The following is a 13496-nucleotide window of genomic DNA, read 5'->3' on the forward strand; positions in this document are numbered from 1 at the left end:
GTTCACAATTAGCTCAGGCATCTTGCAAAGCTTGTCAACTCGATGACATTATGAATTAATGCCGTGTGGAAATCCAGTGTAAAAGTCAGTCCCTGTGAGTCAACTGTCTTCCAAGATTGCATATTTTAGATACAAAAACAATAGCAGCAATGGGACACAGCGATGTGTCACCCAAATCAGATATGCTTTTTTGTTTTTCTTTGGTTTGTTTATCTCAGACAAAAATGCAGCAACCACAACTGTGATGAAACATCTAATGATGCTGGGGTTTCAAATCTTTTTTTGAAAGAGGGGTCCAAGAGGCCATCTGTGACAAAACTGGACAGCCCTCTCTCAACGGAGGGGGAGGGATATGACGCCACCCATCTCCTGTGTACAACACAGTCCTTTCAGCAGTTGCAAGAAGGCTCCACGCCCATTTGTACCACTCAGGTGACCTTGAGGACACAGGTAAACCCCCAAGTGGCCTCAACGACTCTCTAAAACAGCGGTTCTCAACCTGTGGGTCGGGACCCCATTTGGGGTCGAACCACCATTTCACGGAGGTCGCCAAACAACGCAGTCCGCCATTTTTTTCCCCCTTTTCCTTAGCTGTGCTACTCCCTTTTATTCTATTGGCTTTTGAAAGCCATAGAATAGACTCTCTTGAATAGAGTCTAATTCTATTGGCTTTCAAAAGCCAATAGGAATTGTCCAGGCTGTCTCTGCCCTGCTGAGCCCGCCAAAAGCCCCATTCTGCAAACAGTGCTGCACCAGTTGAGTAGTCCTCAACTTACGACCGGTTGGGGGTCGTGGCATTAAAAACGTTGAGAACCACTGCTCTAAAAGAAGGCAAATGACTGGCTGTCTGCAAGGAGTATAAATCCTTCCATTCCCCACCATCCAGTCAGAACATGAAGAAGCTTCTGGGATGAGAAGCGAAACGTCTTCAAAGAAAAACAAGAAAGTCCAGTTACCTCATGAAAAAGCACCTTTGCGACAATGGATGGAAACTAACCCAGGAGAGAAGCAACCTAGAACTAAGGAGAAATGTTCTGACAATGAGAACAATTAATAACTGGAACAGCTTGCCTCCAGAAGTGGTGAATGCTCCAACGCTGGAGTTTTTACAGAAAAGATTAGACAAACCATTAGTCTGCAATGGGATAGGGCTTCCTGCCTGAGCAGGGGGTTGGGCTAGAAGACCTCCAAGGTCCCTTCCAAACATGATTCTGTCATTGTTTTCATCAGCGAAATGACTTGCCTGCAGAACTTGTGGGCGCTCCAGCATTTGAGCTTTCTAAGGAGAGACTGGACAGCCCTTGGTCTGAAATGGCCTAGGGTCTCCTGCCTGAGCAGGGGGTTGGACTACAAGACCTCTCAAGGTCCCTTCCAGCTCTGTTATTCTGTTTATTTAAAATCCGACCCAAAGCTTTGTATCGCTGCTGCCTCAGCGTTACGCTGGGACCAAAGCTATCGCTTTGCACATCCCGCACAGACCCGTCCAGTCCCGCAGTGTTTCTCAACCTTGACAATTTTAAGGCATGTGGACTTCAACTCCCAGAATTCCACAGCCAGCATTGCTGGCTGTGGAATTCTGGGAGTTGAAGTCCACATGCCTTAAAATTGTCAAGGTTGAGAAACACTGTATAATGTTGGATAAATTCTTCCTCCTGTTCTGCATACCTTAAGAAAGAAAGGAAGGAAGGAAGGAAGGAAGGAAGGAAGGAAGGAAGGAAGGAAGGAAGAAAGAAAGAAAGAAAGAAAGAAAGAAAGAAAGAAAGAAAGAAAGAAAGAAAGAAAGAAAGAAAGAAAGAAAACCTCAGTACAGTAGATTTGGTTTCCCTGCTGTTGGCTTTCAGACTTTATGTCAGGAAGTAATCAACTGTGAATAGCTACAGAGCCGGGATTTCCAAAGGCGCAGCTGGCAAGAGCTGGAACGCTGCTAATGCCTTGACTTGCCCTAGGCTGCCTCTCTGGAGAATTCCCTTTCCCAACTGGTGGCCTATGTGAGCCCCTTTTGAGGTAGGCTGCCAAAAGCGATTCTTGTTATTTGCACGGTGCAATTTCTTGGCACCCCAGTGGGCAGAGACAGCCTCCATCCCGAGGTGCAGCTGGGATCCGAAGTCAACCAATTTTACGACTTTTTGTGCCTCCGTTGTTAAAAGAATCGCTTCAGTTGTTAAATTAGCGAGCCGGTTGGTAAGTGGCTTCCCCATTGTGTTTGCTTGTCAGAAGATTGCACGTAACCCCGGGATTCTGCCACCGTCATAAATACGAGTCAGCTGCCAAGCGTCTGAATTTTGATCACCGGTTAAGTGGGGATGCTGCCACGGTTGTGTAAATAACGGTCACATCACTTCCTCAGGGCTGTTGTTAACTTTGAACAATCATTAGACCAGTGGTTCTCAACCTGTGGGTCGGGACCCCATTTGGGGTCGAATGACCATTTCACGGGGGTCGCCAAACAATGCTGTCCGCCATTTTTTCCCCCTTTTCTTTGGCCACGCCCCTGGCACCCAGTGATGTATAAGTGGTTGGGGGTTACCACAACATGGGGAACTGTATTATGGGGTCGCGGCATTAGAAAGGTTGAGAACCACTGCATTAGATGGTTATAAGTCAAGGACCACTTGTGTATGCTAGGGCAGGGGTCCCCAAACTCCGGGCCATGGACTGGTACCGGGCCACGGCATGCCAGCAACCACATGACATTTAATATGGAGAAAAGCAAGGTTTGACACCTAGGCCAGGAAAACCAAAGGGACAAGTACAGATTGGGTGAGACCTGGATCTCAAATGGTAACTGGCAGAGGGACCTTGGAGTCCTGGTGGACAAGGACTTAAACGTGAGCCAGCCGTGTGCGGCAGCCGCCAAAATAAAGGCGAACGCAATCTTGGGTTGTATAAAGAGAGGCGTAGAATCAAAATCAGGTGACGTATTAGTACCGCTTTATAAAGCCTTAGTAAGGCCACACCTGGAACATACTGCACCCAGTTTTGGTCACCACATGACAAAAAAGATGTTGAGACTTTGGAAAAAGTGGAAAGAAGAGCAACTTAGATGATTAAAGGCCTGGAGACAAAAACATATAAAGAACGGTTGCAGCATTTGGGTTTGGTTAGAGAAAAGAAGGACTAGGGGGGGACATGATAGCAACATTCCAATATTTGAGAGGTTGCTACAAAGAAGAGGAGGTCCACTTATTCTCCAAGGCGCCTGAAGGCAGGACGAGAAGCAACGGATGGAAACTCATCAAGGAGAGAAGCAACCTAGAACTAAGGAGAAACTTCCTGACAGTCAGAACAATTAACCAGTGGAACAGCCTGCTTCCAGAAATTGTGAATGCTCCAACACTGGAGGTTTTTGAGAAGAGACTGGACAGCCACTTGTCTGAAATGGTCTAGGCTCTCCTGCTTGAGCAGGGGGCTGGACTAGAAGACCTCCAAGGTCCCTTCCAGCTCTGTTCTGATTGAGACACCTGCAAAGGCAGAACTGCACTTTGTTGAGATCAGGTTTTCAGAATCTTCCCTACAGTTATAGTAATAGTAGTAAAGTTGGAAGGGACCTTGGAGGTCATCTAGTCCAACCCCCTGCTCAGGCAGGAAACCCTACACCATTTCGGACAAATGGCTGTCCAGTCTCTTCTTAAAACTTCCAGTGTTGGAGCATTTACTGCTTCTGGAGGCAGGCTGTTCCACTGATTAATTGTTCTCACTGTCAGGAAGTTTCTCCTTAGTTCTAGGTTGCTTCTCTCCTTGGTTAGTTTCCACCGTTGCTTCTTGTCCTGCCTTCAGGGCTTTGGAAAATAGCTTGACTCCCTCTTCTTTGGGGCAGCCCCTGAGATATTGGAATACTGCTATCATGTCCCCCCTCGTCCTTCTCTTCGTTAAACTAGACATACCCAATTCCAGCAACCGTTCCCTATATGTTTTAGCCTCCAGTCCCCTAATCATCTTTGTTGCTCTTCTTTCTAGAGTCTTTGAACGTCTGCACTGTATCAACAAAAAACGTGCTCTTTTAATACAGGCAGGCTTCCACTGACAAAGCTTCATTTAGTGAAGCTGAAAAATGTGACCTATGGACGGTTTTCACACTGACGACTTTTGCGGCCTCCACGTGGTCACGTTCTTGTGGAAAACGAAAGGACACTTACGAATTCCAGAGGGTTTTAGCAGAGAGATTTATTGCGCAGGCTCAGAAGCAATAACAACAAGCAATTCTGAACCCCGAAGGCGGGTTCAGACTTCAGTTTTATGCTTTCCTTTTCTCAGGAACAAAGGAATGCACATTGAAATACACATTGTAATACATTAGGTTCGTTTCTCACGGGTATACAATGGAGAGTTTGCTATATACATTGTACCCAAGTGTAATGCGCGTTAAGTTAGTCACATACTACCAACACAGCACTATTCCAGTAATTATGCAGACACATCATTATTCTAGTGATTATTCATTATTCCACATTAACCTGATCGAAATTCAGACGGTTGGCAACTGGCATGTACTTACGACAGTTGCAGTGTCCCGAGGAATCACGTGCTCCCCTTTTGGCGACTTTCCCAGCTGGCTTCTGACGAGCAAAGTCAACGAGGGAAAGCCAGCTTCGCTTAATGGCTGCCCAATTCGCTTCACAGCTGGAGTGACTTGCTTAACAACCGTGTCAAAAAAAGGTCGTAAAATGGGGCAACAGCTCTCCTGCTTAGCAATGGGCTCAGCTGCGCTCCTAAGTTGAGGACTGCCCGTATTTTTCTTTTTTCAACATCTGGGAATTAAGTTCCCTCTGCATTTACGCAGTCTGCAAACGTCTGACCTTTTAACCAAAAGTGTTTCGCTCATGTTTATGTCGTGATGTATTTAGCGTCGGGCATCCAACCAAACTCTTTGTTCCTTTCCAGTCTGAAGAGTTTGTGGAAGTCAGGCAAACTCTTAAAATAGAAAAGGACTCCTTTTTTTAGCGATAAGTACCCTGATGGGAAACATCTGAAAAACCTCTTCCTGAGTGACTTATGCCTGCCTATACTAGAGCTTGGGCTCCAAGATCACTGCAGATGGGGACTGCAGCCAAGAAGTTAAAAGACGCTTGCTCCTGGGGAGGAACGCCATGGCAAACCTAGACAGCATACTCAAAAGCAGAGACATCACCCTGCCAACAAAAGTGGGTACAGTCCAGGCCATAGTTTTCCCAGTTGCAATGTATGGATGTGAAAGTTGGACCATAAGAAAGGCTGAGCGCCAAAGAATGGAGGCCTTTGAACTCTGGTGCTGGAGAAGACTCCTGCGAGTCCCCTGGACTGCAAGGTGATCAAACTGGTCAGTCCTAGAGGAGATCAACCCCAACTGCTCTTTAGAAGGCCAGATCCTGAAGTTGAAACTCAAGGACTTTGGCCACCTAATGAGAAGGAAGGACTCTCTGGAGAAGAGCCTGATGCTGGGAAAGATGGAGGGCAAGAGAAGAAGGGGACGACAGAGAAGGAGATGGCTGGATGGAGTCACTGAAGCAGTAGGTGTGAGCTTCAATGGACTTCAGAAAATGGCAGAGGACAGGAAAGCCTGGAGGAACGTGGTCCATGGGGGTGCGATGGGTTGGACACGACTTTGCAACTAACAACAACAACTGGATGTAAGGTTATAAGACAATGAATGACTGCTGATCATGGTATCTGTAACAGTTCCAATAACAAAGACAGAAGATTTCTTAATATCAGTCATATATAGCCAATGACTACTAAATTTCTATTTAATCTCCTCTCCTTCCCTCAAATGAAACAGGCTCCCTTCATAACGAAGTAAAATGCAATATGTTAAAAATCGAGCAGGGTGGATTTTTTATCTTATGGAGAACTAACATTTCTGCCTTCTATATTTAGGACCTTGGAAGCTAACTTATTTTCTCTGGAAAGTTTATTTGGATGAAAGAAATATTTGGCACGAAGGAAATAGATTGGGAGAATAAAAGCCCGGTTGTTAGCTGATTTAAGAGCATTGTAAGGAAAGGCATAAATTGCAGAATTGTCCCTGTGACTTATGTTTTCTGTTTGCAGCTTCAAAGAGGGTTTAAAAAAAAAAAGTTTTTGCTGAACTAAGACATAGTTCTTAGCGAGTCGACGTTTTATGCATACCGTGGAACAATAATCCGTCTATGCACTGATTTTATGGAAAATATTGCTTGGGTTACATAGCACAAACCCCTTCAGCCACGGAGTAGGTACCTCTTTTATCTGTGAGGAATCAACTCAAGGGCTTGTATATTTTAATCGCTTGGGATGGCAGCAGCCTAGAATGAACCGTAGGTATCCCAGTAGGAAAGGTTGGATGAGAGCCTAGATTAGACCAGAAAGAAGCTGTGAATCTATTAAGGAATGGAATTGACTTTTATATTGTTCTGCTTTTGAACTTGGAGATCAAACGACGAGCAAATTGCAACTCTCTTCTCCGCTTCAGAGTAGGTTCCTAGGGGATGGGGCTGGAGGTTGTCCATGAATTCAAGATGTTAGTTGGGACTACACAATCTACACAATGCTTTGACATGCACTGTGTAGGACACGCTATGTGCTGGGATACGATGGGATAATTGCACGTTGGAAGGTTGACTTGGCACCACTTTGCCGTTTCCAATGTTTTAAACTGTTTTAATGGGATGTTATATCTTGCTTTAACTCCTGATTGGAAGCTGCCCAGACTTGCTTAGAAGACGGGCGTCTATATACAGGAAGTCCTTGACTTACAACAGTGACCATTCCAAGTTACAATGGCACTGAAAAAAGGGACTTATGAGCTTTTTAAATTTTATTTTTATTCTATGTTCTACCAGTATGTTCTACCAGTGTGTTCTATCTTTGCAAGTGTCACAGAATATACCTGAGCACTTTACAATGCCTTGATGAGGCCACACTTGGAATACGGCATCCAGTTTTGGTCACCATGATGTAAAAAGGATGTTGAGACTCTAGAAAGAGTACAGAGAAGAGCAACAAAGATGATTAGGGGACTGGAGGCTAAAGCATGTAAGGAACGGTTGCTGGAATTGGGTAGGTCTCATTTAATGAAGAGAAGGACGAGGGGAGATATGATAGCAGTCTTCCAATATCTCAGGGGCTGACCCAAAGAAAAGGGAGTCAAGCTCTTCTCCAAAGCGCCTGAAGGCAGGACAAGAAGCAACAGATGGAAACTAATCAAGGAGAGAAGCAACCTAGAACTAAGGAGAAACTTCCTGACAATTAGAACAATTAACCAGTGGAACAACCTGCCTCCAGAAGCGGTGAATGCTCCAACACTGGAAGTTTTTAAGAAGAGACTGGACAGCCATTTCTCCAAAATGGTGTAGGGTTTCCTGCCTGAGCAGGGGGTTGGACTCGATTATTATTATTATTATTATTATTATTATTATTATTATTATTATTATTATTATTATTGATCATCGCACAGTCAGCCAGATGTTCAGACTGGATTTGGCATTTTGTCTACCTTTCGAGTCCTTACCCAGGACCTGGGATAGGCAGATGTGGATGTTTGATGGTATTACAGATATTGTCGCAGGATGGAAGCAGTTCCTAGTAAGGCCGACTTTTGCAATTGACTAATAGCAAATTTGTCAATGCCAATGGTGTTCAAGTGGTGCTCCAGTTGTTTTGGGATTGCACCCAAGGAGCCTATGACTATTGGTACTACCCTTGCTTGCTTTTGCCACAGTCTTTCTATTTCTATTTGTACGTCTTTGTATTTTGTTATCTTCTCCAGTTCTTTCTCTTCTATTCTGCTATCTCCAGGCACTGCCACGTCCACTATCCAGACTTTTTTGTCTTTCTTATCGACAATTGTTAAGTCTGGGGTGTTATGTTGCAGGTGCTTTTCTGTTTGAATTCTGAAGTCCCAGAGCATTTTAATTTTATCATTTTCTATGACTTTCTCTATTTTATGATCCCACCAGTTTTTGCTTACAGGCAAATGATATTTTTTGCAGATCTTCCAATGCACCATTGTTGCTACTTTGTCATGCCGCTGCTTGTAGTCAGTTATTATTATTATTAATATTGGACAAGCACAAGGACTTTGGACCAATTTGAAAGCAGATCCAATCCAGTCAATAACGTTTGGCTTCCTTTATCACCTCAGATGGTTTATTTTTGGCCTGGGTTCGGGGCATCGGGATCTGCAGGAACCCGAATCTTTTTGTCCACATTCTGCAGCTTTCTACAGCTGGCAGGCAATCATTTTCTCGAAGGCTGAAAATGGAGGTGGGGAATTGAGGTGGCGAAAAGACTTTGGGATGCCTTTTCAACGCTCCCACTTAGGCTCCCCTAAGGCTTCTGTTTTTGTGCGTGAACAGCTTTGTGTATATAATAGCTGCGCAGGCAGTTTATTTTCATGTTGGTTCCCCTTGACTTTTTTCACTCCGTGTTCTTAGCATTTCAGGATTAGCCGGTGGGATGTGGTCTACTTTTCAAATAGCTTTGGGGGATCTGGAAATGGGAATAGCAGGGATGTGGGGATGGTCTGGTTGACCAGAACTGGCTGGCCAGAAAGTGGTAATCAAGATGAAAGGGAGAAACTCAGTCCAACAAACATCCAGCCTGTCTTCTCCTAATGAATCGGGGATCTCCAACTTTGGGAACCTTTTATGATTTGTGGACTTCATCCATGCTGGCTGAGGAATTCTGGGAGTTGAGGTCCACAAGTCATAAAGTTGCCAAGGCTGAACATTTGGCTTGTGGCTTGCTTTGGAGACATCTTCCATGCGTATGAAGAACGGTTGCAGGATTTGGGTTTGGCCAGTCTAGAGAAAAGAAGGACTAGGAGGGACATGATAGCAGTCTTCCTGTATTTGGGGGGCTGCCACAAAGAAGAGGGGGTCAAATTATTCTCCAAAGCGACTGAGGGCAGGACGAGAAACAATAGATGGAAACTAATCAAGGAGAGAAGCAACCTGGAATTAAGGAGAAACTTCCTAACAGGGAGGACAATTCACCAGTGGAACAACCTGACTCCAGAAGTTGTGGGGGCATCATCATTGGAGGCTTTTAAGAGTCTGGACAGTCTGAAATGGTATTGGCTGCTTGAGCAGGGGGTTGGACTAGAAGACCTCCAAGGTCCCTTCCAGTTCTGTGCCTTCTTTTTTTTAATGAAGGTGTAACACAATAATAGAGTTGGAAGGGACCTTGGAGGTCTTCTAGTCCAACCCCCTGCTCAGGGAGGAAACTCTATACTATTTCAGACAAAAGGTTGTTGTGGGCGTCAAAACGTCAAGTGATGCCAAAAGCTTTTTTGCTGCTCTTTGAGGAGCCACACACAGTTTTGCAGCCGCGTTCTCCTTTCTCCGATTCTTGGTTTTGATCTCGCCTTATAGTCGAAAAAAGGCGGGAAAATGAAAAAACCAAAACGTGAGGAAATTTTTCCTGGAATCAAAGGATGACAAGGCAGCTGGCCTCTGGACAGACAGCCAAGATCTTTGTGAGTCGCGGCACACATTGGCACAAAGGAAGCACAATGAGACCGCACTGGGTTTCCTGCTTCCCTGTACGTGCACCCCTGCACCCAAGTGGGCACATTCACGTCTGGCGTGTGTGTACACGCACGCACACACCCTTACGGAGAAATTCGGTTTGGGTCAATCCAGGTCAAAACCCCGAATGAATAGCGCGAGGAACAGCTGAATCGCGGCATTCTTCAGTGGCACAAAAGAGATCCAGCCACAGATGAACGCTGAACTCTTTTTACATTTGCTTCAATGAAGCTGCACCTGGATAAGCAAAGGGGAGATTTAGTCCTCACATTTAATTAGCAGTAGGGACATCATGTTATTTTTTTTCCCCCTCCCGCCCAGTCTTTAATATTCAAGAACAGAAAAACCCTTACAGTGTACAGCCATCTTAGGTCCTCAAAACCTTCCATTTGCATAGAAATGGTGTGTTCTTCAGGGAATATATAAAATTATTAATTGTGCAGCTATGAAAACATGAACGTTTCAGATTTTTTTCGGACAAGGCCCCGGTCAATTTTGACAGCTTTCAGTCCTGGATCTGTGCCATACCGTTGAACTGGGCGACGAATCTTATCCAAAACAATATAGTTTGGCATTGTGGGTGTGTATTTAGACAAAGCCATTATGAAAGGTGGAATGTCCGCTATTTTAAAACGTTTAACCTTTGAAGGATTGTTTGCATCTGTGCATGCTGAATTACTTACATCCTTATGAGTTGGAATCACCCACCGGCCCATATAATGGGAGAGAGTTCTTAAATCTATTTCTTAATATTTCTACGTTTAATTGAGCTTTGAAAACACTACAGTTTACATTTCTTGAAAAGCTATTGGTGTTATATATAATAACAGTAATGTTACTATTATATGAGAGACTAAGTAAAAAAGAAGGTTTATTATATACAAAGCTAACTGTAGGGTGAAGGAAAAAACACTTATTAAACTACATAGAAGAAACGTGAAAAAACTTTAGAAATTCCATTATTTATTCTATAATCTATCTGTCTGTCTGTCTGCCTGCCTGCCTGCCTGCCTGCCTATCTATCTATCTATCTATCTATCTATCTATCTATCTATCTATCTATCTATCTATCTATCTATCTATCTTTCATCTATTTAGCATCTATCTATCTATATCTATTTATCATCTATCTTTAGCATCTATCTACAGTATATCTATTTATCATCTATCTTTAGCATCTATCTATCATCTATTTAAGTCTGTATGTCTGTCTGTCTGTCTGTCTACCTACCTACCTACCTACCTACCTACCTACCTACCTACCTACCTACCTATCTATCTATCTATCTATCTATCTATCTATCTATCTATCTATCTATGTGTTCCTAATAGTTGGAATAAGCTTCATGCGGTGTCAGAATCTGAACAGAGAAGATAATTAAACAGGAACACAAATTCTTCCAATGTTCTTGGGGGGTCTTTAACATCAAATTATTGATTTATAAAACGGGGAGATGATTTAAATGGAGATGTTGGACCTCCCCTTCAATGTAGCAAGGCCAGCAATTTTGGCTACCATTCTCAGGATGGATGGACCGTGAAAGGCCTTAAATATAACTTAACGATGCTAATTTCCACCACAACTTTGGTGAAGTCTGGACAATTTCATCATTTGCCAGTGTCTTGCCAGAAAACTGTCAGCAATTTAAGGATTTCAGCACAGACTAATTTGTAAATTAGCCTGTCTGACTTCCCAGATGTCTGCAAGTTATTAAGTTCAAGCTGATTTCTCATGGATATTGTTCGGTCTGTTTCCAGTTGAATTTGGTTGTTCCCAACTGTGTTTGTGACTTCAGACTTACTGGAAAAGGCACCAGTGAGGGAAGCACACATCAAATGGCGTTGTTGGTTCTATCAAAGCTTTTAGCTTTATAGTTACTTCCAATATTCTGAAAACCTAATTAAACTGTGCATATCCTCACAATGAATTCTTTTAACCTTATGTACGAGTCAAAGCAAGCTTATATATTTATACAAAACATGGCTAAAGGAAAGCCTGTTTGTATTGCAGCTTGTTTTAGATAACTATACCATGGGCTGCCACTTCTAAAACAATCTGCATTAAAAGCTCTGAAAATTAGGGAATCAGATCTCAGATAAAACACAGGGAGCTGCATCTAACTAAATTATACAATTTCTTCCAGCAATATAGTATTATCAGCATTGCCATACAAGTAGTTTGAGTAAAACCATGATTCTAGTAGCTATATTTTATTGAATTAACTGCACTGAACCACAGAGTGATCTTAAACTGTCTTTAGCCATTGTCACTTTTTATAGCCGTCATGTGTGAATCTAATCCAAACATCCACTCTTATTCTACAGAAGCCTACAAATTCATTTTATTTTGAGGAAAATTATGAAAAACAGACAGCAAAGAAAAAACAGGCTGATGCGGTAACCCCAGAATAAATGCACTGATCCTGCTCCAAAAAGGAACAAACTGTAATCACAACCTCAAGGTTAGCTTTTTAGGACCCCTTATTGACTTTTTGCTGGAAAAAAAAGAGAGAGAACTAAACCTGTGATTTAAGGGTTTGAAGATTAGAAAGGGTAGCCTATAAAAAGAAGGAAATTACGATGTACTGTAATTTTAAAGAAGGGGGGCAAATTATAATTGTATCTGTAGAGGAGGAGGAGGAGGAGGAGGAGGAGGAGGAGGAGAAGAAGAAGAAGAAGAAGAAGAAGAAGAAGAAGAAGAAGAAGAAGAAGAAGAAGAAGAGGAGGAGGAGGAGGAGGAGGAGAGGAGGAGGAGGTGGTGGTGGAGGAGAAGCAGAAGCAGAAGAAGAAAAGGAAGGAGAAGGAGGAGGAGGAGGAGGAGGAGGAGGAGAAGAAGAAGAAGAAGAAGAAGAGAAGGAGAAGAGGAGGAGGAGGAGGAGGGGGTGGTGGTGGAGGAGAAGCAGAAGCAGAAGCAAAAGAAGAAAAAGAAGAAGAAGAAGAAGAGGAGGAGGAGGAGGAGGAGGAGGAGGTGATGGAGGAGGAGGAGGAGGAGAAGAAAGAGAAGAAGAAGGAGGAGGAGGAGGAGGAGGAGGAGGAGGAGGAGGAGGAGGAGGAGGAGGAGGAGGAAGCATTGACAAGAAGCTTCTTTATATCTTTCTTTTCCTTTTTTTCCTGATTTTCTTAATTTCAGCACCTTAATATAGTCCTTTTTCTCCTTCTATTGTTAAGAAAGTAAGCATCCAAAAGCATTGTGAAGCATTTGGAGGTCTACCCCACATAAAACCCCAATTTCCTTCGGCTTGCTGTTTCTTTCAAAGCTGTGGGCCAAGCAAAGGGTAGGTGTCCACCCGGACTTTAGAACTGCCTTTTTCCATAACCCATTGCCTTCAATAGGTTCCTCTTAATGTTTGTAAAAAGGTGTCGTAAATGGTTAGAATGATCTTACCCCAAATAAACTAAACTCTAGGAACTGTGCCTCCAAAATGAGCACACTGGGATCAGAATGTAAAAAAGTCCCTTTGGAAAATTTTGATGGAGGAAAGTTGACTGTAAGTTGGCTGTAAAAGTTGTGTAGGGCTGGACTGCAACCAAACAAAGTGTGCTAGGTTTGGGGGGGGGGGTTTGCAATAAGGAATCACCATAAGAAAACCAGAGAAAATTTGTGACATTTAGCAATTTCAATTTAGCAAATTAGAAGCGAGGACGGGAGACTTCGTTGCCAAAAAACGGACAAGCCAAGATCTAGAACTTTTGGGCACTCCAAGATGTGAAGAATTGAGTGACTTAATTATTCATTAGTGAATAACTGGTTTCTTGGACACGATTTACTTTTACTGGGGCTGTTTTGTTTTAATTAAAGCATTAAGGGTTCCTTGTCTCTTCCATATCACATCCCTCCTTATTAAATACATTTTTGCAGGATATATTTTTTAATTCCCAGGTAGCATTTTTTTTCAACCACTCACAGTAATGTTTTTGGGGAGGTTTTTTTTTTCCATGAGTTAATTGCCTCAATTTATAGTGGTTAGTAACTTTTTTGGGGGAGAACAACATAATCCTACGAAAATCCTG

The sequence above is a fragment of the Crotalus tigris genome, unplaced genomic scaffold, assembly GCF_016545835.1.
Source record: "Crotalus tigris isolate CLP2741 ecotype Arizona unplaced genomic scaffold, ASM1654583v1 scf7180000020351.1464749751:1500972, whole genome shotgun sequence".
Lineage (NCBI taxonomy): Eukaryota > Metazoa > Chordata > Lepidosauria > Squamata > Viperidae > Crotalus > Crotalus tigris.